Here is a 27,488-nt window from a genome sequence, read left to right as displayed (position 1 = left end):
ATAATAGTGGGAGACTTTAATACCCCACTCTCACAAATGGACAGATCATGGAAACAGAAACTGAACAAGGACACTGTAAAACTAGCAGAGACTATGAACCAATTTGAATTAATAGATATCTACAGAACATATCATCCTAAAAAAAATGCACCTTCTTCTCGGCACCTCACAGCACATTCTCAAAAATTGACCAAAGAATTGGACACAGAAAAAGCCTCAATCGATATAAGAAGATTGAAATGCTCCCATGCATCGTTTCAGATAACCATGGTCTAAGGCTGGTCTTTAACAACAACAAAGGCAGCAAAAAGCTTACATACACATGGAAACTAAACAATGCTTTGATAAATGATAGCAGGGTCAAAGAAGAAATAAAGAAAGAAATTAAGAATTTTCTAGAATTCAATGAAAATGAAAACACGACATACCCAAACCTATGGGATGCAATGAAAGCAGTACTGAGAGAAAAACTCATAGCTCTGAGTGCTTCCAAAAAAAAGTGGAGAGAGCATACATTAGCAACCTGACAGCCCAATTGAAAGCCCTAAAACAAAAGGAAGCAGATACACCCAAGAGGAGTAGACAGCAAGAAATAATCAAACTTAGGGCAGAAATAGACTAAATAGAAACAAAAAGAACCATTGAAAGAATCAACAAAACCAAGAGCTGGTTCTTTGAGAAAATTAACAAGATTAATAAGCCCTTGGCCAGACTAACTAGAGGGCAAAGGGAGAGTATCCAAATTAAGATAATCAGAAAGGAAAGTGGAGAAATAATGACTGAAACTGAGGAAATGCAAGAAATCATTAGATCCTACTACAAAAGCCTATACTCAACAAAGCTGGAAAATCTGTAGGCAATAGATGAATTTCTAGACAGTTACAAGGTACTAAAGTTAAACCAGGACCAGGATAACCATCTAAATAATCCCATAACACCTAAAGAAATAGAAGCTGTTATCAAAAGCCTCCCAACCAAAAAAATCCAGGTCCAGATAGGTTCAGAATTTTATCAGACATTTATTGACAACATAATACCAATACTATCCAAACTATTCCACAAGACAGCATCAGATAGAATACTACCTAACTCATTTTTGATGGCTACAATAACCCTCATTCGTAAACCACAAAAAGACCCTACAAGAAAAAAGTCCTTCAGACGAATCTCGCTTATGGATATCGCTGCAAAAATACTCAAAAAAAAAAAAAAAAAAAAAAAAAAAAAAAAAAAATCCTGGCAAACCGAATCCATGAACACATCAAAATGATCATTCACCACAATCAAGTAGGCTTCATCCCTGGGATGCAGGGATGGTTTAATATAAGGAAATCCACCAATGTAATCCACCATAAAAACGAACTCAAAGAAAAAAAACCACATGGTCATCTCACTAGATGCTGAGAAATCATTTGAGAAAATTCAACTCCCTTTCATGTTAAAAGTCTTGGAATGACCAGGAATCCAAGGCCCATACCTAAACATAATAAAAGTAATATACATCAAATCAACAGCCAACATCAAACTTAACAATGGGAAACTTGAACCAATCCCACTAAAGTCAGGGACTCATCAAGGCTGCCCTCTCTTCCCCTACCTATTTAATATAGTGCTGGAAGTCATGGACAGAGATATTAGACAGCAAAAGGAAATCAAAAGGATACAAATTGAAAAGGAAGAAGTACAAACATCACTATTTGCAGATGACATGATAGTGTACTTAAGCTACCCCACAAATTCCACCAGAAAACTCCTACAGCTGATAAACAAGTTCAGCAAAGTGGCTGAATAAAAAATTAAGTCAAACAAATCAGTAACCTTTCTATATTCAAAGGACATACATGTGGAAAAAGGAATTAGAGAAAAGATACCCTTCATAATAGTCACAAAAACTATGAAATACCTTGGTGTGACTCTAAATAAGCAAGTGAATGAACTGAATGACAAGAACTTCAAACCTCTAGAAAAGGAAATTGAGGAAGATCTCAGAAAATGGAAAGATCTATTATGCTCATGAATTGGATGGATCAACATTTTAAAAATGGCCATCTTACCACAAGCAATCTACAGATTCAATGCAATGTCCATCAAAATTCCAACCCAATTCTTCGTTGAGCTGGAAAGAGCAATGTGCAATTTCATCTGGAATAACAAAAGACATAGAATAGTGAAATCCATCCTCAGCAACAAGAAAACATCTGCAGGAATCACTATCTCTGACCTCAGCTATATTACAAGACAATTGTTCTAAAAACTGCATGGTACTGGTGGAGTAATACACACATGGATCAATGGAATATAATAGAAGATCCAGAAATGTGTCCTCACATATATGTCACCTGATTTTTGACAAAGTAGCTGTAAACATTCAGTGGAAAAATGACCGCCTATTCAACAAATGGTGTTGGTCCAACTGGCACTCAGCATGCAGAAGAATAAAAATAGACCCTTTCTTATCTCCTGTGCAAAGCACAAGTGTAAGTGGATCAAAAATCTCCACATTAAACCAGGTACACTGAAACTATTAGAAGAGAAAGTACAGAAAACCTTAGAACACATAGTCAAAGGAGAAAATATCCTGAACAGAACACCAATGGTTCGTGTTCTAAGGTCAAAGATTACAAATGGGACTTAATGAGATTGCAAAGTTTCTGTAAGGCTAAGGACACTGTCAAGAAAACAAAATGGCAGTCAACAGAGTGGGAATAGATTGTGACCAGCCTCACATTAGATAGAGGCCTAATATCCAAGGTATACAAAGAACTCAAATTTCTAAACACCAGAGAATCAAACAACCCTATTAAAAAATGGGGCACAGAGTTAAACAAAAAGTTCTCAATTGAGGAATATTGAATTGTTGAGAAACATCTAAGGAAGTGCTCGACATCCTTAGCTATCAGGGAAATGCAAATCAAAACAGCCCTGAGATTTCACCTCACACTAGTCAGAATGGTCAAGATCCAAAACTCAGATGACAGTGGATGCTGGCAAGGTTGTAGAGAAATAGAAACACTTCTCCACTGTTGGTGGGGTTGAAAACTGATACAACCACTTTGGAAATCAGTCTGGCAATTCCTCAGAAAATTGGACATAGCACTACCTGAAGATCCAGCTATTCCACTTCTGGGCATATACCCCATAGACACTCCAATATACAACAAAGACTCATTGACCACAATGTTCATAGCAGCTCTATTTATAATAGCCAGAAGCTGAAAAGAACCCAGATGTCCTTCAGTAGATGAATGGATCCAAAAATTGTGGTACATTTACACAATGGAGTACTACTCAGCTATTGGAAACAATTACTTAACAAAAATTCTAAAAAAATGGTTGCATCTAGATAATATCATCCTGAGTGAGATAACCTCGTCACTTAAAACAGACATAATATGCAGTCACTGATGATTGGATACTAATCCCAGAAAACTCTGAACACCCAGAAACAACACATAGACTGTGTGAAGTTCAAGAAAAAAAAAAAAAAAAAAAAACTATTGTGCTCAATCCTAACAATCCAAGAAAACTTTGACTAATTCTGGGTTCATCCTATTTTACATGTACTTTTTGTTCATTGTAACTAGTAATACCTAATGCACACTATCAAACCTTTGAAAAAAAAAAGCCAAGCAATGACAAAAATTTATTTGTATACTTTAATGCAAAAATGCTTAATATTTTTCATTTATCTTTGTTTTTTTAAATCAAGTTGTTCAAAAAAAAAAAAGAAAACAAACTCAACAGATATGATTTAAAATAATAAAATCTTAGAAGCTGATTCATCATGCATTCACATATAAAAATTTGCAGCCAAACTTTGTGGCTTGGAAGTAGTGAGCGTAGTATTGATTTTATTAAAAAATAGATCATTTTCACTGTTAAAAATTGGTTTTGCTTTCCCCAAAATATGGTTATACTCTAATATTACAAAAGACGCTTAAAAATTATAGTAAAAATGCCATTGCTTCATTTACTGCAGTTTATAATTTAATCTTAACCTCAAGATTTTAACTCACCCATATTTGTAGTCAAGAAGATATCCGGCAAATAGTGGCACCTGGTTAAAATACAGAGAGGGTTAGGCAAAGCACGTGGATAACGCAGCCCTCCAGTTTGTTCAGTGGAGCCGAAACTCTGACATAGGGACTTTATTCAGCATCTGCTCGGAAAGCCCTTGGGTGCAGACCAAACTATTGAGCCATTTGGCTCCGAAAACAATGGACTTCAAGGCATACAGGCCTGGTAAGACTGCACTGTGAGTAACCAAAGCACAGAGAGGGCTAGGTGGAGCACTCTGAAAACACAGTCCTCCTGTTTTTTCAGAGCGGGAACTGTGGCATAGGGACTTGGGATCGCTCGAAAAGCTCTGTCACAAAATTGAGACACACAGGTCCACAGTAAGGCACAAGCCCTTGTCAGTGGGTTTGCCCTGGAAAGGCAGTGCTTGAAGTTCAATTCTACAGAACCTCTTATAGGTGGACCAGAGGGCAGTCTGACACATAGGCCCAGGGAGAGAAAATCTGGAGTCCTCAGAGAGCAAAAAGTACTGTGCCATTCAGAAAAAAGATCCATTGTGGCCTAGAGAATAAGCCAGGTCCCTGCCAGTAGTACTCAGGACCTGGGGGCACAGGGCTGATCTACCAGAACAGCCTTACAAGTGCTCCTACATCTAAGCCCACAAAGACAGAGCTGAGTCACTGCTACCAGCACTCACTGCTTGACCACCCAAAGCCAAACACTCAGAAGTGGTTTTCTTCCTGAACCCATGGGCCCTCAGGCCCACAGGAGAGACAGGTACCAATCTCTGACAATACTACTTATAATCACATCAACAAGATGGCAAGAGAAAAGTGAAAGAACTTAAGCAATGGAAACAAAGACATCCTGGCCACATCAGAACCCATCTTTCCCACCATAGCAAGCAGTGGATTGCCAAACACTCCAGAAAAAGAAGACTAAGAACTGATAACATACCTCAAGATGATTATGGAGACCTTTGAGAAGACCATGAATATCTCTCTTGAACAAGTAGAGGAGGACAACCATAAACAAATAGAGGCTTTTAAAGAGGAAGCAAAAAAAAAAAAAATACACTAAAAAAAAATACAGGAAAACAGAACCAAAAAGATGAAGTAATTGAAAATGGATTAGATCCAATAAAGAAAACACAAAAAGAGACAACCATGAACATCGAACCTAAAAAAGAAATCAGGAGTCACAGATGCAGCATCTCCAACAGACCACAAGAGATGGAAGAGAGAATCTCCGGGGCTGAAGACAACACTGAAAACATAGACAAAACAGTCAGAGAAGATGCAAAAACCAAAAAGCTCCTCACTCAAAATGTCCAGGAGATCCAGGACACAATGAGAAGACCAAACATAAGTATAATAGGAATAGAAGAAGGCAAAAAATATCAACTAAGAGGCACAGTAAATATCTTCAACAAAATAGTACAAGAAAACTTCCCTACCCTTAAGAATGAGATGACTATGTGTTTAAAAGAAGCCTACAGAACTCCAAATAGAATGGACCAGAAAAGAAATTCTTCCTGACACATAATAGTCAAAACTCTAAGTGATCAAAACAAAGAAAGAATACTAAAAGCAGTAAGGTAAAACAGTCATGTAACATATAAAAGCAGACTAATCAGAATCACACTCGATTTCTCAACAGAGACTATAAAAGCTAGAAGATCCTGGACAGACATCATACAGACCCTAAGAGAACACAAATGTCAGCCTAGACTGCTATATCCAGCAAAACTCTCAATCACCATAGATGGAGAGACCAAACTAAATTTACACAATATCTGACCAAAAATCCAGCCCTACAAAGAATCATAGATGGAAAACCCAACACAAGGAGGGAAACTACACCCTAGAATAACCAGAAAAATAACTAAGCAAGAAAAGTAAAAGAAGAAAGACACACAAAGAGAATTCTACCTCTACGAGCAAAAATAGCAGGAAACAGCAACCACTATTCCTTAATATCTGTTAACATAAATGGACTCAATTCCCCAATAAAGTGATATAGGCTATTAGACTGGATACATAAACAGAATCCAGCATTTTCCTGCACACAGGAAACTCATCTCAGAGACAAACACAGACACTACCTCAGAATAAAAGGCTGTGAAATAACCTTCCAAGCAAACAGCTCAAAAAAACAAGCTGGAGTAGCCATTCTAATATAGATTAAAGAAGATTTTCAACCAAAAGTTATCAAAAAATATAAGGAAGCATATTTTTACTCATTACAGAGAAAATTTATCAGAAGGAACTCTCAATTCTTAACATATATGCTCCAAATACAAGATGACCCATATTCATAAAAGAAACTCTACTAAAGCTCAAAAAAATGTATTGTACCACCACAATAATAGTGGGAGACTTCCACACCCCACTCTTATCAATGTACAAATCATGGAAGCAGAAACTGAAAAAGGACAAGGTGAAACTAGCAGAGGTTATGAACAAATTGGAATTAATAGACATCTACACAACATTTCATGCTAAAACAAAAAAAAAAAATACACATTATTTTCAGCACCTCATGGTACTAAAATTGACCATATACTAGGTCACAAAAAAAGCCTCAATAGATATAAGAAGACTGAAATGCATCCTATCAGAGCACCATCGAACCAAGATTCCACCTCATACCAGTCAGAATGGCTAAGATCAAAAACTCAGATGACAGCAGATGCTGGTGAGGATGTGGAAAAAGAGGAACACTTCTCCACTGTTGGTGGTGTTGTAAACTGGTACAATCACTCTGGAAATCAGTCTGTCTGTTACTCAGAAAACTTTGCATAGTTCTATCTGAAGACCCAGTTATTCTGCTTCTGAACATATACCCCAGGGATGCACCAACATACAATAAGGACACATGCACCAAAATATTCATAGTAGCCCTATTTATAATAGCCAGAAGCTGGAAACAAATCAGATGTCCTTCAGTAGATAAATGGATACAAATATCATGGTATATTTACACAATGGAGTTCAACTCAGCTATCAGAAACAATGACTTTATGAAATTCCTAGGAAAATAGATGTATCTAGAGAATATCATCCTGAGTGAGGTAACCCCGTCACAAAAGAACAGACATAATATTCAGTCACTGATAATTGGATACTAGCTTCAGAAAGCTCTGAACACCCCAGAGATAACTCACAGGTCATATGAAGCTCAAGAAAGCTAAAGGCTAAAAAATGAAAGCTCCGGTTTTTCTTAGGAAAAAATAAATGTATAGCACCCTCACAGAGTGTGGTACACCTGTACCTTAAACCATTAATAATTCAAGAGCTAAGAATATAGCCTCGTGGCAATTTTTGGTATTCAAAAATCATTATGTTTAATCTATACACATCAAGAAAAAGTTGACTATTTCCATGTTATATTCTGTTCTACATGTACTTTATGCTTATGGTAACTATTGGGATTTTAATGCATGCTATCAAACCTCTAAAAGAATCAAGTATTGACAAAAGAATATTTATATAGTGTTATGCCAAAAGGCCTTTAAAAATTTGTATATGTATCCCTCTTTTTTAAAATAACTTTGTAAGAGGAAAAAAAACAACAAAAAAAGAAATCAGTCAAATAGAGATTATTGCAAGTTTTATGAAAGGTTGACTATGAACTAATTGGAGAATTACTACCTGGCTTACCTACTCCAGTTGCCATTCAAAAATATGCATAGAATTATCATAGATTTAAAAGATTGTTTTTATACTACTCCTTTGCATCTTCATGATTATAAAGGTTTTACAACTCACTTGTCTTCTTGTGGAGTTTTAGGAGCCCTTGAGACAATAGATGTCTTTAGAAAGTTTTGCCTCAGGGAATGGCTGATGACCCTGTATTGTGTCAGAGATTTGCAGCTGCTTCAATGCAGAAAGTAGAGACTTGGAATCCTTCAATGTTTATTGTTGAGGATGCTTTATTAGCTGATACCTCTGAAGGAGATTTACTACAAGTTTTTGCTCTTATGATGAGCTTTATAATTTTGGGGAGTGGTCGTTGCTCCAGAAAAGGATCTAAATAATTCAGTTATCCCAGTAGATTATGTCATAGAAAATTCATAAAGATGATTTACTTATTTAATATGATTTTCAAAGGTTGTCAGAAGATGTTAACTGACTAAAACCTTCCCTTAAGCTCACCACAGGAGGTCTTAAACTTCTGTGTGTCATTCTAAAGAGGGATGTAAATCCACTTTTGGCAATTAACTGAGGAGAACATTTTTGAAAAATATAGAGAAAACTATTAGTTAACAACAGATATTGTATAGTTATTATCAATTGTTGGCTGTTTGTATTTTTCTGCTTGGTACCCACAGCAGGACTTTTGGCAGAAGGAACAGTTAATGTAAATTCATCTTTCATTTTCTTTAAGTTTTAATATCTTATTATGTAGCCTCTCCTGTTTTAATACATAATTGTAGGATAGAATCATGAAATTATTTTTTTAAAAAGATGTCTTAACCCAATGAAAGATTCTTATTTATTCCAAACAGCAATTAGATTGGTTATTACAAAATACTGATATTTGGACTATTGCATGTGAAAACTTTTCAGGCAAAATTAATAATCTTTATCCAAATGACAAGTTGTTAAAATTTTCTCTATACATACAGTCCATAGATAATGTACTTGCTGTATTTATAGAAGCTCCTCTAATGAGAAGACAGTATATGTAATTTGATCACATCTTTATTCTCTTGAAGTTGGTGCAGCCCATATTATTGGAATCCGTGTTGTAGCCACTGTTTTTAAGTGTTAAAAGTTAGTTAATCTTTAAATTTATATACTAATAGCCATTATATAGCTGATGGTTTGCAATTGCCTGAAATTGTTCTATTTTTAGATGCTGGCAATTCTTAAATTTTGCAATTGTTTATACAAATAGAACTTAATTTAAAAGAACACACTGTCCCTTATTTTATAGGCTATTTAAGAGATACTGAGTTTCCTGTATCCTTTATTAAATGCAATGCCACAGCAGATTTGTATACCAGGCAGATTATAATCTCATTCTTCACCATCAAAATGTAATGACCCGAGACCATGATTTATTATTTCTAGAGAATGTACACGTGAAATTGTAAGAATTTGCCTTGAATGTCCTCAGTTTCTTCATATACCACTTTTCACCCTTGAGGACTAATACCTAAGTAATTATGCCAAATGGATATTACTCATGTTTCTGATTTTAGAAACTTAGAATATTTATTTGAATATTAACACATTTTCAGGCTCTCTAGTTGTAACTGCTTTAACTGGAGAAGCAACTAAAAATATATATCCTCTGGAAAATTGTTCCCTCTGTTTTGTGTATAATTTCCCTCTTGCATTGTTTATAGAAGAATCTAATGTGAAAAAGCTATCGAGATGCATACTAAATTTCATTTGAATACAGGATCTTTAATGTTTCATTACAAAGTTACAAAGGACCAAGCTCTACAGTTAGTCACCCAATGTCCCTTGTGTGCAGAATATACTTCTGCTCCTATTTTGGGAGTTAATCTTACTGACTAACTCTCAATGATATTTGGCAAATGTATTTTCACATGTCCCTTCTTTTGGAAAATTACAATTTGTACATGTTTCAATTGATACTTATTCAGGAATGATATATTCATCTCCCAATAGTGGTAAAATATTAAAAGATGCCAGAAATCACTGCTTGCATGCCTTTGCATATATGAATGTTCCCAAGAAAATTAAAACAAATAATGTCTGTGCCTATTCCAGTATAGGGTTTGAACAATTTTGCTCAGAATATGCTATAATTCATAAGACTGGAATTCCCTATAATCCTTAAGTACAAGCCATCATCAAATGTACTCATTAAACCATATAAATGTGTTTATCTAAAACAAAAATGGGGAGCATATCTCCCCTCATGCACATTTATCCTTAATTTTATATATTTAAAATTTTTTTAACTGTAAATTCTGAAGGCTGCTCTTTGGCAGATAGACATTGGAGGGCATGCCCAAGTCAGCAGGGAATGGTGTGATGGAAAGATCTTGCCTCTGGATTGTGGCAGGGATTAGACCCTAATTTGATTAGGGCCCGATGCTCTGTTTTATTTTCCCTCAGGATGTGAAATCACCTGTTTGGGTTCCTGAGCACTGTGTTCATCCTGTCAAATCCATGGAGTAGTACTATTGTTATTAATGAAGAAGATAGTCTCAATTGTTCTCAACAAGAATGTCATCAGAGAAGCTGCTAGGGGAGTGAAGACTTTGCAGCGGTGATGAGGATCCCAAGATTTGTACCTGTGCCTGTGGAGCATTTGTACCAGAAGAATTTTGACTGCAGCTGTTATTAGCGTTGTTTCAGCAGCTGCTACTGCAGCTGCAGTTTTTTGGGGTTGATCTTTCTCACTTTATTGTCACAGCTGCATGGTGGAATTTTAGGGAGAAGTGGCTGAAGCCCTCTCCACTTAAATTAATTTGAAATCATTCATTTAATTGGATATGCATTTGTTTGGGAATGTTAAATTTGAATTAATAGACAGTACTGTCATGGGAACCATTAGTTATGTTCCAGTAGGCTCATAAGACTGGGCTAATATCACAGCTCTGGGCATATTAGCCCTTAGAGAAGCTTTGGGGTGTATCTTTCCTTATGTTGCTTAGGCAAAAGATAAGTCCAAAGCTAATCTTTTATCCAACAGACTAACAGTCAGCAAGCCTGCAGCTCAAGAAGAGATGGAAAAGTCTATGGGGGGTGCTTGCCAGCCTAAGACAAAGAATCAATGGGGGGGTTGGCCCTGCCTGGTCTCCTCAAAGATGGGTAAGACAGTGCTGTTATCTGTGGGCACCTAAGTCAGACACTAATTTATAAAATAGTTTTAGGGAAGATGTTGGGAGCCATGCCTATACCCCCTCAAGTGATATCTGAACTTGTTGTATTTCTAGACTTCAGGAAAACAACCTGCCATGCTTTGAATTTTAGATAAGCTTAGTCAGTAACCCATGACTCATACCTTTGCTCCTGTTTTCACTGCCAGATGCTACAGTTTTGGAAGACCCAGGGCGTGTTCTATTCCAACCCAGGCAGCCAAGGAATTTGCATACTGGTTTGTACCATATAAATTGAGCTTGATTCAGATATTAAAATTGGCATTCTCATGACATGAATGACCCAAGTCATGTCTTTCTTTCAAATCCCAGATCTTTGCCCGATTAGAGTAGCCATTGGTTGTTCAGGCACTACCACCTCAACTCTTCCATAAGAGTCCCCAAAGCTCTATACAATATTTGGCTGTGGTTCTCTACATCTGTTTTAGTCAGCTGCTTGCCAAAGCCTCTCCGAGTATAGTTATGCTAGGCTCTTTTCTAAAAGCATAAGAGTATTTTTAATCCTGTCAGAAATTGATTCTTGCACAGGGATGGGTTTCAAGCTGGGCTGGTTATTGGTTTGCCATTCTCTCAGTTCAGAGGCTGGAAATAACCCAGATGTTCTTCAGTAGATGAATGGATACAAAAATTGTGGTATATTTACACAATGGAGTGCTACTCAGTTATTAGAAACAATTACTTTATGAAATTCCTAGAAAAATGGATGCATCTACAGAATATCATCCTGAGTGAGGTAACCCAGTCACAAAAACCAGATGTAATATGCAGTCACTGATAATTGGATACTAGCCCCAGAAAGCTCTGTATACCCCCAGAAACAACTCACAGGTCATATGAAGCTCAAAAAAAATAAATAAATAAAAACAACCCTCCCCAAAAAACAAACAAAAAATACAAAACAAATGCCAAAAAGTGAAAGTCTCAATCCTTCTTAGAAAAAAAGAAAAAGTGCATAGCACCCTCTCTGAGTGTGGTAAACCTAGACCATAAATCATTAGTAATTCAAGAGCTAAGAATATAGCCTTGTGGTAATTTTTGGTATTCAAAAATCATTATGTTTAATCTATACACACCAAGAAAACTTTGACTGTTTCCATGTTACATTCTGTTCTATATGTACTTTATGCCTAGGGTAACTAGAAAGATATCAATTCATACTATCAAACCGTTAAAAGAATCAAGTACTGACAAAAATATACTCATATAGTTTCATGCCAAAATGCTTTTAAAAATCTGTATATGTATCTCTTTTTTAAATAAAGTTGTAAGAAAAAAATAATTTTAATAATATCTATACACAAAAGATATTTGAATCTTAAAGACTCAGCCCAGTAATTTACACATTCATAACCAGTTTATTTCTATCTGCAGATAGTGAAAGACCCTAGGGATTTTAGACAGGTTTATACCCAGTCACCTTCTGTTAAAGCTAAGACAAGTTTCATTCTCCAAGCACAGAAGCATTCTTGAGTAGAACATTCTCAAAATGTACTTTTTGATGCTTGCTAGTCAATAGATTTAGAGATCAATATGCTTAGACAATAAGACATTGCTGATGTAACCTGTACCCCAAAGAAGTATAAAAACTGCTTATAATAGCCAATCAGGGTTGCCTTCTAGTCACTTCCTTCAAGGGACTAATTGAGGGTTGACCCCAACATGCTGGAAAATAAACCTCTTGCTTTTGTACCAATCTTCATCTCGGTATTACACTCAGGGGTGTCTTGAAGTACCACTGACTAAGGGTCGGGGTCTTACAATAGAATCAAACAACCAGATATGTTTTTAGTTCTTAGATGTTAAAAGATGCAAGCAGGGTTTTGCAGATTTAAAGAGGTAGAAAGATGAGTAGGCCAAAAACAAAAGGCAAAAGAGGTCTATAAAGATAAAAGTTTGTAAGCCTAACAGGAATTTCAGGTATTCCAGCTTAAGGTGTATTAATAAGACAGAGCCCTGAGAAAGACCAAATACCTCACTGCTATTCTGTCATATGGAGTTACCTGCTGAATATAGTTTTAAGTGCTACCACCTTTTGCCCACAATTGTCTTGACAGACAAACAGACAGACAGACAGACTGAGACAGACAGAAACATACAGTGAGATAGAGACAGAAAGACAGAGACATATAGAGACAGACAAACATAGAGCCAGCAACAGAGAGAACCAGAGAAGAAAGAAGGGGAAAAGAAAGAGAGAACTAAAAGAATTAAATGCATTTGGGAGGATAAAAATTTGGCTTTTAAAAAAATCTAAGTAAAATACAATATGAAGACACAGGGAATGTTTTCTTAGTTACTCACATAACTCGTTTAAAAATATCTATAACTTAGAGATGATAAGTAGAGATTTGCCAAGTTTTAAGAAGTCTTTCTCATGTTGAAAATACATTAGCATGTGAAAGAAGATAAGATCCAGAGATGCTGAGAGCCTTACTTTAGTCCTGACAGAGAACTTGTTATTCATCTTTGATGATGATATTTTAAGTTTTAAAAAGGCAGTAGTTTTATAAATCAAATACTTTAAATTTCTAAATAAAACCAGCCTTAGAAAATTTTCAAGTAAAACAAGACACCAATATTTTCATTGATAAATGTGTAAACATAACTGAAAGACTGAGGCTGCGGTTAAAATTCATATAGTATATATGCATTTTATACATATATATGAATGTATAATTTAAAATTTGAAATCAAGATAGCCTCAATGCCTGCATTTATTCTTATCATTATTTTTAGCTCCTTATTAAAATATAAATATGCATTAATTTGCCTGAGAGCACCATATCAATGGTGCTTTTAGGGAAAATTTATGTCCATACTTATTAAATTTACAGCATGGTTGAAAGCCACTTTTCCCAACAAGAGACATTGCTATATTGAGTGCCTTAAAAGTAAGTAGACTTTTAGAATAAGAGGTAATAATTTGTTATGATACAGGAGTGACTAATGCTCTATTAGCCAAGACTTCACTTTGTATTTCGTTCTACATTTCTGAACATATAAGAGACAATTGAAGTTCTGATATAAAGCAGTTGAAAAGGTATGTCTACAAGATATTCAGCACTGTGTAATAGCAATGGAATGTTATAAAACTAAAATAACAATGTTAGCCAAATACAAAAGATACAATCCAATAGAGATTCTGTTTTTGTGATTATATGATCAGTTATGATCTAAATACATTTTAACCCCATGTGAAATCACAAAATAAGTCATGTATTCATAAAACGTAGTAGCTGACAGAAAGAAAAGAGACTATATAGATCTATTTAATTTGTATTCTCAAAGAACAGAGTACTTGAGTCACTTAAAAGATCAGTAGCTGCTGGGGACCAGAAGAACAATTGACTACTACAAAAGGACAAAAGAAAAACGTTAATAAAATGGAAATATAAATATCTGAGGAAGTACTCGACATCCTTAGCCATCAGGGAAATGCAAAGCAAAACAACCCTGAGATTCCACCTCACACCAGTCAGATTGGCCAAGATCAAAAACTCAGATGACAACAGATGCTGGTGAGGTTGCGGAGAAAGAGGAACACTTCTCCACTGTTGGTGGGGTGGCAAACTATTACAACCACTCTGAAAATCAGTTTGGCGATACCTCAGAAAATTGGATATAGTACTACCTGAAGACCCAGCTATTCCACTTCTGGGCATATACCCCAGAGATACTTTAGTACACAACAAAAGATATATGCATCACAGTGTTCATAGCAGCTCTATTTATAATAGCCAGAAGCTGGAAAGAACACAGATGTCCTTCAGAAGATGAATGGATGCAAAAATTGTGGTACATTTACACAATGGAATACTTCTCAGCCACCAGAAACAATGACTTAACCAAATTCTTAAGAAAATGGCTGCATCTAGAGAATATCATCCTGAGTGAGATAACCCAGTCACAAAAGAACAGACATAATATGCAGTCACTGATAGTGGGATGCTAACCCCAGAGGCTCGCACTGCCCCAGAAACAACTCACAGACTGTATGAAGTCCAAGAAAAAAAGAAAAGAAAAGAAAACGAAACAAAAAAATAGTCATGCTCAATCCTTTCCCACCAAGAACACATTGACAAATTCCAGGTTGTACCCTGTATTACATGTACTGTCTGCTCATTGTAAAAAAAAAAAAAAAAAAAAAGTCTTTACACACCAAGAAAACTTTGACTATTTCCAGGTTGCATCTTGTTTTACATGTACTTTATGCTCATTGTTACTGGTGGGATATTTATCACACTATCAAACCTTTAAAAAAAAAAAAGTACTGACAAAAATGTATTGTATCATTTTATGCAAAAAAAAGCTTAAAATCTGTACATTTATCTTTGTTTTGTAAAATAAAGTTGTTAAAAAAATAAAATAAAATAAAATAAAATAAAATGGAAATATGTGGCGAAGTGGAACCATACCACCAGACAGAAAAACTGGTAAGGTCAAAGCAGATTCAAAAACTCCACTAAACTGATAATGGTAAGAATTAGAATGAGCTCTCAGCCAGACTACCTGTCTAGGGACACATGACCACTTCATCACACTAAGAAGCCCATGAGCACTGGTCATGTAGAGTTCTCCATGCCAATGTAGTATTTAAATATATCCCAAGTATTTAGCTAATGAGCTACCCTTTCTGGGTATCCTTTCTTACAAAAGGTATTTAATCTCTGTTTTGCTCTGAGCAGGACACATGTACTCCCATCCAGCATGAATAAGACAGTTTGGATAAGTAAGGACCAGTTTCTTCATGAAAGATCAGTGTGTGTGTGTGTGTGTGTGTGTGTTTTGAAGGTGCTTTGTCATAAAGCGCTACACCTAAATCTCCTCTTGAAGATCTCCCAACTCCTTCAGTCTTTGGGCACTCACTCTGATGTAAGTCAGATTCCACCCTGTAATGAGCACATCATGGGCCTGAAAACCCTCATTATCAACTCCTTGTGGTTTCCAGAGGCATCTGGGTACAGTGGAGCTTGAGAACCACAATATCCTTCCCACATCCTTTTGTTTCTTTCCCAGAAGAATAATGAATGGGATTTTTATACTAGACTGTGTTCTGTATTTCCAGAACAACACTCGAACAGCACACTGGTTCCCAGTGGCAAGGGAAATATACAGACTATTGCTCTTGTGTTTTGCCTCCCCTTAGCAGCATATCTGTGAGACAGAAACACAAACTGATATCTTGTACCCAACTTGGTGCTCAAACCCATGACTTTAAGATTAAGAGTCTCATGCTCTAATGTTTCTCTTAATTATAGAAGTGGTTATGTTTTGGTATATACTTGACAAAACTCAGCAATGAAGACTTTCAAAAACTGAATTTTATTTTATTTAATTTTATTTAATAAAATAGAAATAAAGAACAAAGAAAAAAATCACAGGATTTAGTTACATAAATATTGAGTTCAAATACATATTTATCACAATAAAAATCTTGTCAACCTATGTGGCTTTATTCATTTAGTGCTAAAACAAAATGCTAAAATATACCTAATGGCCCTATGCCATAGGTTTGATCCACACCTTGGGTAGTTGAAGCTTTAGTTGTGGAGGAAAAAAACAAATTGATAGAGGAATTGGGGATGAGAGCAGAAAGTCAGAAATCAGATGTAAGCAGATCATGGGAGAGAGAATAGAAATAGGCAATGGGGGACATCTTTAGGGCATACCAGAGACCTAGGACAGAGATCAACGTGGAGGGTCCAGGAAGCCTATGTGTGTAACTCTATCTGAAATTCCAATATGAATCTTGAAATGGATACTTATTGTGTTGGGAGTTAGGCCCAATCCCCGTCTGCTAAGGGTTATCTGAACTGTCTGCTTGCAAGAATAGACTTTGGGAAAGTACACCTTCCTTTGTAATTCTAATGCCCAGTCACAAGTCTACTCCACACCTGTTCCAGTTCCTGCTGTTGTCTACCTCAGGATATAGACTTCACATTCGGGGTGACACTTCCATACAGCAGCTAGGGAATTTGCATACTGCCTTTGTAACTACCTTTGCTAGTATATATACTGAAGATCTGGAGTCAGTTGCAGTTCAGTTGGAGCCAGATTGAGTTGGAGTTGGAGATGGAGTGGAGCATATTCTGGTAACACAAAATATTGAGCTGTGTCTTTTTTTCCAACCCTCAAGCCTTCGACTGTTTGGGACTAGCTGTTTGTGGTGCTGGCACCACAATTTCATAGCAAAGTAGTGAAAAACCAGGATAAAGCCTGACACACTAACAGGCAAAGTAGAAGGCCCGTAGCAGGTAGAGAAGAGCCAAAAATGTAGGCTAGTCAGTTCTTCAATACTATCCTTCTATTCTAGGAACTGGCTGACCATAAAAGAATTTATGGCCCTAAGGTCAGGTGACTCTGTTTCAGAAACTGACTAACCATAAAAACATAAAAGTTAAATAACACATTGCAAACAATCTTGAGAAACCATATGCTCCCCTTGAGATTCTTCACTGGTAGTTTTCACCTTATAAACAATCTTGAGAAACCAGATGTTCCCCCTCGAGATTCTTCACTGGTAATTTTTACCTTATAGGCAATCTTGAGCAACCAGGTATTTCCCTTATGATTCCTTACTGGTATTTTTTGTATTCCCCCCTCCCCCAGTTGTGGATTGTTTTCCTTAAAAACACCTTCTCTTAGCCACTCAGGGTCAGACTCCTCTAACCCTGTGTGGTACATGAGTCTTGACCCCAGTGCACTGGCTCATTAAAACACCTCATGTAATTACAGCAAGGAGGGTCTCTTGTAAGTTTTTGGGAGTTCATGTTATCCTGAAACTTGAGTGAGGTTCTCGCCTCTGCAGGGGGTCTTTCATTTGGGGGCTTGTCTGGGATTTGCGACCATCCTTGATTCTGAAGACCCACTTGGAGGTGAGATATTGTCTGTGTCTTTTTCATTGTCTGTGTCTTTGTAATTCTGTGCTGGCTAAACTCTGGTTTTGTACTTTTGGTTCTGCAGTTGCTTGTGAGTTCTGGTTCTGGCTTTGCAGTCACTTGTGTCTCGGGTAGAGACAGGGGCTCATTTCTTGGGTAGAGGCAGGGAGTGTGAGTATTGGCAGAGGTGCCAGGGGATCACAGATTGTGTTTCCCTGGAAGATGTTCCAGGAGGTTTGGAGAAACCCCAGGGATGCCTGGGAGATTCCTGTCTGGGTGCTGGTGAGGGTATAGTAGTTCTCCTGGATTGGAGAAGCTGTATGTCCTCCCAGTCATTTGTATTTCTGGAGTGGTTTATTCTGTCTAGGTGGCGACAGGCATCTGTTAGCTTTTGTCGGTGTGTCTTAGGTTTCTGTTTTGTGTTATTTGTGACTGATGGTGAGACAGACTGTGATGACTCCTCTGAGTTTGACTGAAGTTAGCTATAGAGCACACAATTTGTCAGTTAAGATTTTAAAAAAAACTATGGCAGACATTTTGCTCCTTGGAGTGGCTGACATTTGGCTTCCAGAGAACACCTTTGACTTATATTACTATCTGGCAAGATTTAATTCAGAATTCCCACCTTGGGTCAAGCCCTGGGTGGGCAAACAAAAGCCAGGCTCCTGAGCCCTGGATCTCTGAGTTGGAGCACAAACCAAAACCTGAAGCTCTGAAGTCTGAGAGTTTTCCTGAGAACAAACCTTTGGCTCCTCCTAAAATCTATCCCAAGGTTGAGGAGTCTCCAAAATGGCCAAGCCCTCCACCACACCCAGGGAGAACCAGCCACTGGGACCAGAAGACAAAGAGTACAATCTCTGGGGGGATATGACTCAACCATGGCACTGTGACTATGTGCCATTGGGCCCTCATATACCCACCTAACCTGCAGCCCCTTCAGTATTGGCCATTTTTTTTGCAGACCTTTATAGATGGAAAACTACTCACCCTTCCTTTTCAGAAAACCTCACCAGCCTAACAGCGTTGGTGGAGTCTTTGATGTTTTTCCACCACCCCACCTGGTCTTTGCAGGTCCTCTTCACTACCAAAAGAAAAGAGTGAATCCTATAGGAAGCACGGAAAAAATGTCCCCAGAGCAATTGGGGCACCAGCCAACCTTCTGAATGAAATAGATGCTGGGTTCCCCCTTAACTGACCTGATTGGGACTTAAATATGGCAGCAGGTAAGAAGCGGCTGACAGTCTATCACTGGGCTCTTGTGACAGATCTCAGAGTGGCCGCTAGATGCCCTACTAATTTGGTTAAGGTAAGAGAAGTTCTTCAGGGACCTGTTGAACTGCCATCTGTGTTTCTTGAATGTTTAATGGAGGCTTACAGGTGTTATACTCTCTTTGACCCAACCTCAGAGGGTCAGCAGGCAGTGGTGGCTATGGCCATTTTTAGGGGAGTCAGCATCCAATATTAAGAAAAACTTACAATGGTTAGAGGGGGTGCAAAACTATACCTCGCAGGATTTGGTGAAAGAAGCAGAGAAAGGGTTTCATAAGTGGGAGACTGAGGAAGAGAAGTGAGAAGGAGAGAAGCAGGAGGCAGAGGAAAGGGAAGACTTGAGGGATAGTAGACAAGAAAGGAGTTTGTAGGATTTTGGCCACAGTAGTGAAGGGCCAGGATGTCAGGAATTATGTCTGGCACTAGGAGGGAAGCTCTCGACAAGGATCAATGTGCTTACTGTAAAGAAAAAGGCCACTAGGACAGGAATTGTCCCAACAAGAAGAAAAGGGAACTGCAGCAACAGGACCCCCGGACCTGTGGCCCCAAAGTTTTGATCATGAAAGTCTTGGGTTCAAGGGGCTACAAGCACCAAAGAATATTTATGGACTACCCGAAGATCTATGGATCTTGGAGTGGGCCAGGTATCCCACTTTTTCATAGTAATGCCAGACTGTCTCTGCCCCCTGTTGGGGAGAGACCTCCTGATTAAGATGGGGCACAGATTCACTTCCACTCTGATAGACCACAGATTAGAGGGCCAGAAGGGGAGCCTGTGCAAGTTCCAACAATTCATTTGGATGAGTATCAACTCTAAACAGCCTGCCTCAAATCAGACGGATTAGTGGCTGCAGGCATATCCACAGGCATGGGTGGAGACTGCTGGAATAGGGGAGGGAAAGAACCAGCCCCCACCCTTATGGAGCTGAAAGTTTAGGCTAGCGGTGCCTCAGTACTCCATGTCAAAGGACGCATGAGATGGGATAAAGACATACTTCATCTGGTTACTCCAACTTGGGGCTCTGCGTAAGTGTCGATCAGCCTGAAGCATTCCTTTCCTACTGGTTAAGAAACCTGGAACCAATGACTGCCAGACAGTTCAAGATCTCTGAGAGACCCCTGTTTGCCCACCTAAAAGCCCTGGAGGTAGTGAGATGTGAAACCTGGAAACAGCTGAAGGAGGCCTACAAAACAGAATTCAGAAGTATCCCACCAGTTCCAGGTCAAAGACATTGTCCTGGCCCAACATTACTGAGTGGGAAACCTAGAACCTCGCTGGAAGGGGCTGTATCTGATGCTTTTGACAACTCTTACAGTGGTTACGGTTGAAGGCATTTCAGATTGAATCCACGCATCCCACATCAAAAGAGCACCCTGGAGCCATCCCAAGATGAATGGAAATTGAAAAAGACTGCTGACCCTCTGAAGTTGTGTCTGCACTGCTGGTGTTTCACTGGTAGTTGGTAAAAAAAAAAACCCCATGGACCTCAAAAACTGACTTGGCAAGTCTCCACACAGACTGGAGAAGTGATTTGGCCCACCTCCAGAGTGGCCCCACCATTCCCATAGTGGCCACACTCACTCCTGACTTCTGCCAGTTGACAGCTGGGCTGGATACCTGGGACATTGGTGACACAGACCCTCAGAAATTACCCCTCGAAGTCCCTGGGAGGTATTCATCCAGGGGCAAGTTTGGATGTGGGAGTCCAGAGGCAAGGTGTAACTTGGGGAGACTAAGGTTTTATATTTGCCCCAGAGATGGCTGAAACTGGGCCACTGCTCAACATTGCAGAGGCTTAGAAAGTTGGCTGAATCCTGAAGTCTTAGCCTCTCCTCAAGACTCCCTTATTATGAAGGCACTGCAGTGTCTGGGACCTTTAATAAAACCACCAACCATGACACCTGTGTCTGAACAGTAAGAACAAACTTAACCCTTACAGACATCTCAGGAAGAGACCTGCATAGGGAACCCACCAGCTGCTTATAGACATCCTTGTAATAAGACCCTAATAATCCCACAGACATCTACTAAGAGATTCTTGGAACCCATGCTTGATAAATGGTGGGCATGTGGTTTGGGATTAACCCCTTGTATATTCACTTCTGTCTTTGACAATACCAAACTCTATTGTATACTCATACAGCTGGTCCCTCGGGTTTATTATCACCCTGCTGGTACTCCTGAAAATGAATTTGATAAGCACCTGAGACGTTTCCATAGGGAACCCATTTCGTTGATGTTAGCAGTCATATTAGGGCTTGGAGTGGCTGTAGGTGTGGGAACGGACACAGTAGCACTAATACAGAGACCTCAAGATTTCGGCTCTGTCATGTCATCTGCAAATAGTGATGTTTTTACTTCTTACTTTCCAATTTGTATCCCTTTGATTTCCTTTTTCTGTCTAATTGCTCTGGCCAGGACTTCCAGTACTATGTTGAATAGGTAGAGGGAGAGTTGGCAGCCTTGTCAAGTCTTTGGTTTTAGCGGGATTGCTTCAAGTTTCCCACCTTTAAGTTTGATGTTGTCTGTTGGTTTGCTGTACATTGTTTTTATTATGTTTAGGTATGGGCCTTGAATTTTTGCTTTCAAGGCTTTTAACATGAAGTGGTGTTGTATTTTGTCCAATGCTTTCTCAGCATCTAGTGAGATAACCATGTGGTTTTTTCTTTGAGTTTGTTTACATGGTGGATTACATTGATGGATTTCCTTATATTAAACCATCCCTGCATCCCAGGAATGATGTCTACTTGATCATGGTGAATGATCATTTTGTTGTGTTCTTGGATTCGGTTTGCAAGGATTTTGTTGAGTATTTTTGTATCAGTGTTCATAAGTGAGATTGATCTGAAGTTCTCTATCCTTGTAGGGTCGTTGTGTCATTTAGGAATGAGGATTATTGCAGCCTCAAAAAATTAGTTAGGCAGTGTTTCTTCAGATTCTATTTTGTGGAATAATTTGGAGAGTATTGGTATTAGGTCATCAATAAATGTCTGATAAAATTCTGCACTGAAGTCATCTGGACCTGGCCTTTTTTCGGTTGGGAGGCTTTTGATGACTGCTTCTATTTCCTTAGGTGTTATGGGATTATTTAGATAGTTTACCTGGTCCTGGTTTAACTTTAGGATCTGGTAACTGTTTAAAAATTTATCCCTTTCTTCGAGATTTTCCAGCTTTGGTGAGCATAAGCTTTTATAGTAGAATCTGATGATTTCTTGAATTTCCTCAGTTTCAGATATTATAGCTCCACTTTCATTTCTCATTTTGTTAATTTAGATACTCTCTCTTTACCCTCTATTTAGTCTGGCTAAGGATTCATAAATCTTGTTAATTTTTTTCAAAGAACCAGGTCTTGTTTTTGTTGATTCTTTGAATGGTTCTTTTTGTTTCTATTTGGTCTATTTCTGACCTGAGTTTGATTATTTCTTGCCCTCTATTCCTCTTGGGTGTATCTGCTTCCTTTTGTTCTAGAGCTATCAATTGTGCTGTCAGGTTGCTAGTGTATGCTCACTCCAGTTTCTTTTTGGAAGCACTCAGAGCTATGAGTTTTCCTCTTAGTACTGCTTTCATTGCAAAGGGTTGGGTATGTCGTGTTTTCATTTTCATTGAATTCTAGAAAATCCTTAATTTCTTTTTTTATTTCTTCTTTGACCCTGCTATCGTTTAACAGAGCATTGTTTAGTTTCCATGTGTATATGGGCTTTTTGTTGTCTTTGTTGTTATTAAAAATCAGCCTTAGACCAAGGTGATCTAAAAGAATGTTTGGGAGTATTTCAATCTTCTTATATTGATTGATGCTCATTCTGTGTCCACTTACGTGGTCAATTTTCAAGAATGTGCCGTGAGGTACTGAGAAGGAGGTGTATTCTTTTGTTTATAATGATATGTTCTATATATCTATTAATTCCAGTTGGTTCATAGTGTCTGCTAGTTTTACAGTGTCCTTGTTCAGTTTCTGTTTCCATGATCTATCCATTTGTGAGAGTGGGTTATTAAAGTTTCTCCCGATAATTGTGTAGGGTGAAATGTATTTTTTGAGCTTTAGTAGGGTTTCTTTTATGAATATGGGTGCTTTTGTGTTTGGAGGATATATGTTAAGGATTGAGGGTTCTTCCTGACAAGTTTCTTCTGTAATCAGTAAAAAGTGGCCTTCCTTTTATTTTGATAACTTTTGGTTGGAAATTTACTTTATTCAATATTAGAATACCCATTCCAGCTTGCTACTTGTGGCTGTTTGCTTGGAAGTTTTTTCCTCAACCTTTTACTCTGAGATAGTGTCTTTCTTTGTCTCTCAGATGAGTTTCCTGTATGCTGCAAAATGCTAGATTTTTTTATGTACCCAGTCTGATAGCCTATATCATTTTATTGGGTATTTGAGTCCATTTATGTTAATAGATATCAAGGAATAGTGCTTGCAGTTTCCTGCTATTATTGCTTTTGTAGGTTGAATTGTGCCTGTGTCTCTTTCTCCTTTTGGTTTTCTTGCTTAGGAGTTTTCTTGTTTTCACTAGGATGCAGTTCCCCTTATTGTATTGGGTTTCCCACCTATAATTCATTGTAGTGCTGGGTTTGTCATCAGATATTTTGTAAGTATAGTTTTGTCTTGAAATATCTTCATCTCTCCATCTATGGTGATTGATAGTTTCCTGGGTATAGCATCTTGAGCTGCCACTTGTGCTCTCTTAATGTCTGCATGATGTATTTCCAGGCTCTTCTAGCTTTCATAGTCTCTGTTGAGAAATCAGGTATGATTCTGATTGATCTGCCTTTTTATGTTACATGACCTTTTTCTCTTACTGCTTTTAACATCTTTCTTTACTTTGGGCACTTAGTGCTTTGACTATTATGTGTCAGGAGGAATTTCTTTTCTTTTCCAACCTATTTGGAGTTCTGTAGGCTTCTTTTATGCTCGTGGTCATCTCATTCTTAAGAGTAGGGAAGTTTTCTTCTACAATTTTGTTGAAGATATTTACTGTGCCTCTTAGTTGATACTCTTAGCAATCTTCTATTCCTATTATCCTTAGGTTTGGTCTTCTAATTGTTTCCTGGATCTCCTGGACATTTTGGGTTAGGAGATTTTTGGTTTTTATATCTTCTCTGACTGTTTTGTCCATGTTTTCCATATTGTCTTTGGCCCCTGAGATTCTCTCTTCCATCTCTTGTAGTCTGTTTGAAATGCTTGCATCTGTGACTCCTGATTCCTTTTTTAGGATTTATACTTCTAGGGTTGTCTATTTAGTGTTTTCTTTATTGTTTCCATTTCCGTTTTAAATTTCTTCTTCCATTCCTTCATCTCTTTGGTTCTGTTTTCTTCTAGTTCTTTGAGTTTTTTGATTTCTTTTCTTGTTTCTTATTTAAAAGCTTCTAATTCTTTATGCTTTTTCTTTCATTCTTGTTTAAGGATCTCTATCATCATCTTGAGGTAGGATTTTGGGTCTGAGTATTCTTTTTCTGGAGTGTTTGGCATTCCGCTCTTTGCTGTGATGGGAGAGCTGGGTTTTAGTTTTGCCAGGTTGTCTTGGTTTCCCTGGGGTAAGTTCTTTTGCTTTCCTCTTGCCATCTTGTTGTCAGTGATTGGTTCTTGCCTTTCCCTTGAACATGTCCTGTGTCTCTGGATCCCTGCTCTTCCTGGTGTCGTATGGTCCGAGCACTGTTCTGAACCAAAAAGCCACCAGCTGGAAACAGAGGGCCAAATTCTGAGTTCCTGGTCCTTGGATCAGGCAGAACAGGGGCGCACTTTCTGTGTGTGCTTGGCAGAGATCTCTCTGCCCCCTGTGTAGTCGGACCCCTTTCTCAACAGCATAAAATTTTTTTAAAACAAATTTATTTTACAAAACAAAGATAAATGTACAGATTTTAAATATTTTTTGCTTAAAATTATACATTTTTGTCAGTACTTTTTTCAGATTTTAATATAATTTTTACATAAAACAATATGAATATATTTTTCAGTCAGTACTTGATTTTTTTCAAGGTTTGATACTATGCCTTGAAAACTTAATAGTTACAATGAGCATAAAGTACATGTAAAACAAAATGTAACATGGAAATAGTTAAAGTTTTCTTGTTTTGTAAATATTTTTTGTTTTGTTTTGTTTTCTTTATTTCTTGGACTTCATACAGTCTATGAGTTGTTTCTGGGGGAGTGCAAGCCTCTGGGGTTAGCATCCCACTATCAGTGACTGCATATTATGTCTGTTCTTTTGTGACTGGGTTATCTCACTCAGGATGATATTCTCTAGATGCAGCCATTTTCTTAAGAATTTGGTTAAGTCATTGTTTCTGGTGGCTGAGTAGTATTCCATTGTGTATATGTACCACAATTTTTGTATCCATTCATCTTCTGAAGGACATCTGGGTACCTTCCAGCTTCTGGCTATTATAAATAGAGCCGCTATGAACATTGTGGTACATATATCTTTGTTGTGTATTAAAGTGTCTCTGGGGTATATGCCCAGAAGTGGAATAGCTGGGTCTTCAGGTAGTACTATATCCAATTTTCTGAGGTATCGCCAGACAGATTTCCAAAGTGGTTTTATTAGCTTGCAAACCCACCAACACTGGAGAAGTGTTCCTCTATCTCCACAGCCTCGCCAGCATCTGCTGTTATCTGAGTTTGGATCTTGGCCAATCTGACTGGTGTGAGGTGGAATCTCAGGGTTGTTTTGAATTGCATTTCCCTGATGGCTAAGAATGTGGAGCACTTCCTCAGATGTTTCTCGGCCATTCGGTGTTCCTCAACTAAAAACGTTTTGTTTAGCTCTGTACACCATTTTTTAATAGGGTTATTTGATTCTCTGGTGTCTAGCTTTTTGAGTTCCTTGTACACCTTGGATATTAGGCCACTATCTGATGTGGTGTTGGTAAAGATCTTTTCCCATTCTGTTGGTTGCTGTTTTGTTTTCTTAACGATGTTCTTAGCCTTACAGAAACTTTGCAATCTCATTAAGTCCCATTTGTTAATCTTTGACCTTAGAGCTTGAGCCATTGGTGTTTTGTTCAGGAAATTTTCTCCTGTGCCTATGTGTTCTAAGGTTTTCCCTACTTTCTCATCTAATAGTTTCAGTGTATCTGGTTTAATGTGGAGATTTTTGATCCACTTACACTTGAGCTTAGTACAAGGAGATAAGAAAGGGTCTATTTTCATTCTTTTGCATGCTGAGTGCCAGTTGGACTAGCACCATTTGTTGAATAGGCTGTCCTTTTTCCATTGAATGTTTACTGCTCCTTAGTCAAAAATCAGGTGACCATATACATAAGGGCTCATTTCTGGATCTTCTATTCTATTCCATTGATCCACGTGCCTATTTCTGTACCAGTACCATGCAGTTTTCAGCACAATTGCCTTGTAATATAGCTTGTGGTCAGGGATAGTGATTCCCGCAGATGTTTTCTTGTTGTTGAGGATGGATTTCGCTATTCTAGGTCTTTTGTTATTTCAGATGAAATTGCACATTGATCTTTCCAATTCCATGAAGAACTGGGTTGGAATTTTGACGGGGATTGCATTGAATATGTAGATTGCTTTTGGTAGGATGGCCATTTTTGAGATGTTGATCTTTCCAATCCATGAGCATGGGAGATCTTTCCATTTTCTGAGATCCTCCTCAATTTCTTTCTTTAGAGGTTTAAAGTTCTTCTCATACAGGTCCTTCACTTGCTTAGTTAGAGTCACACCAAGGAATTTCATCGTTTTTTGACGATTGTGAAGAGTACCTTTCCCTAATTTCTTTCTCCACGTTTGTCCTTTGAGTATAGAAAGGCTACTGATTTGTTTGAGTTAATTTTGTAGCCAGCCACTTTGCTGAACTTGTTTATCAGCTGTAGGAGTTCACTGGTGAAATTTTTGGGGTCACTCAAGTACACTACCATGTCATCGGCAAAGAGTGATGTTTTTATCTCTTCCTTTCCGATTTGTATCCCCTTGATCTCCTTTTGCTGTCTAATTGCTCCAGCCAGGACTTTCAGTACTATGTTGAATAGTTAGGGGGAGAGTGGGCAGCCTTGTCAAGTCCCTGATTTTAGTGGGATTGCTTCAAGTTTCTCGCCATTAAGTTTGATGTTGGCTGTTGGTTTACTGTATATTGCTTTTATTATTTTTAAGTATGGACCTTGGATTCCTGTTCTTTCCAGGACTTTTAACATTAAGGGGTGTTGCATTTTGTCAAATGTTTTCTCAGCATCTAGTGAGATGACCATGTGATTTTGATCTTTGAGGTTGTTTATATGGTGGATTATGTTGATGGATTTTCTTATGTTAAACCATCCCTGCATCCCAGGGATGAAGCCTACTTGGTCATGATGAATGATCATTTTATGTGTTCTTGGATTCGGTTTGCAAGGATTTTGTTGAGTATTTTTGCATCTATGTTCATAAGTGAGATTGGTCTGAAGTTCTTTCCTTGTAGGGTCTTTGTGATTTAGGTACGAGGGTCATTGTAGCCTCAAAAAATGAGTTGGG

Source organism: Micromys minutus (genome assembly GCF_963924665.1).
Source record: "Micromys minutus genome assembly, chromosome: 14".
Classification (NCBI taxonomy): Eukaryota; Metazoa; Chordata; class Mammalia; order Rodentia; family Muridae; genus Micromys; species Micromys minutus.
Note: the sequence above shows the minus strand (reverse complement) of the source record.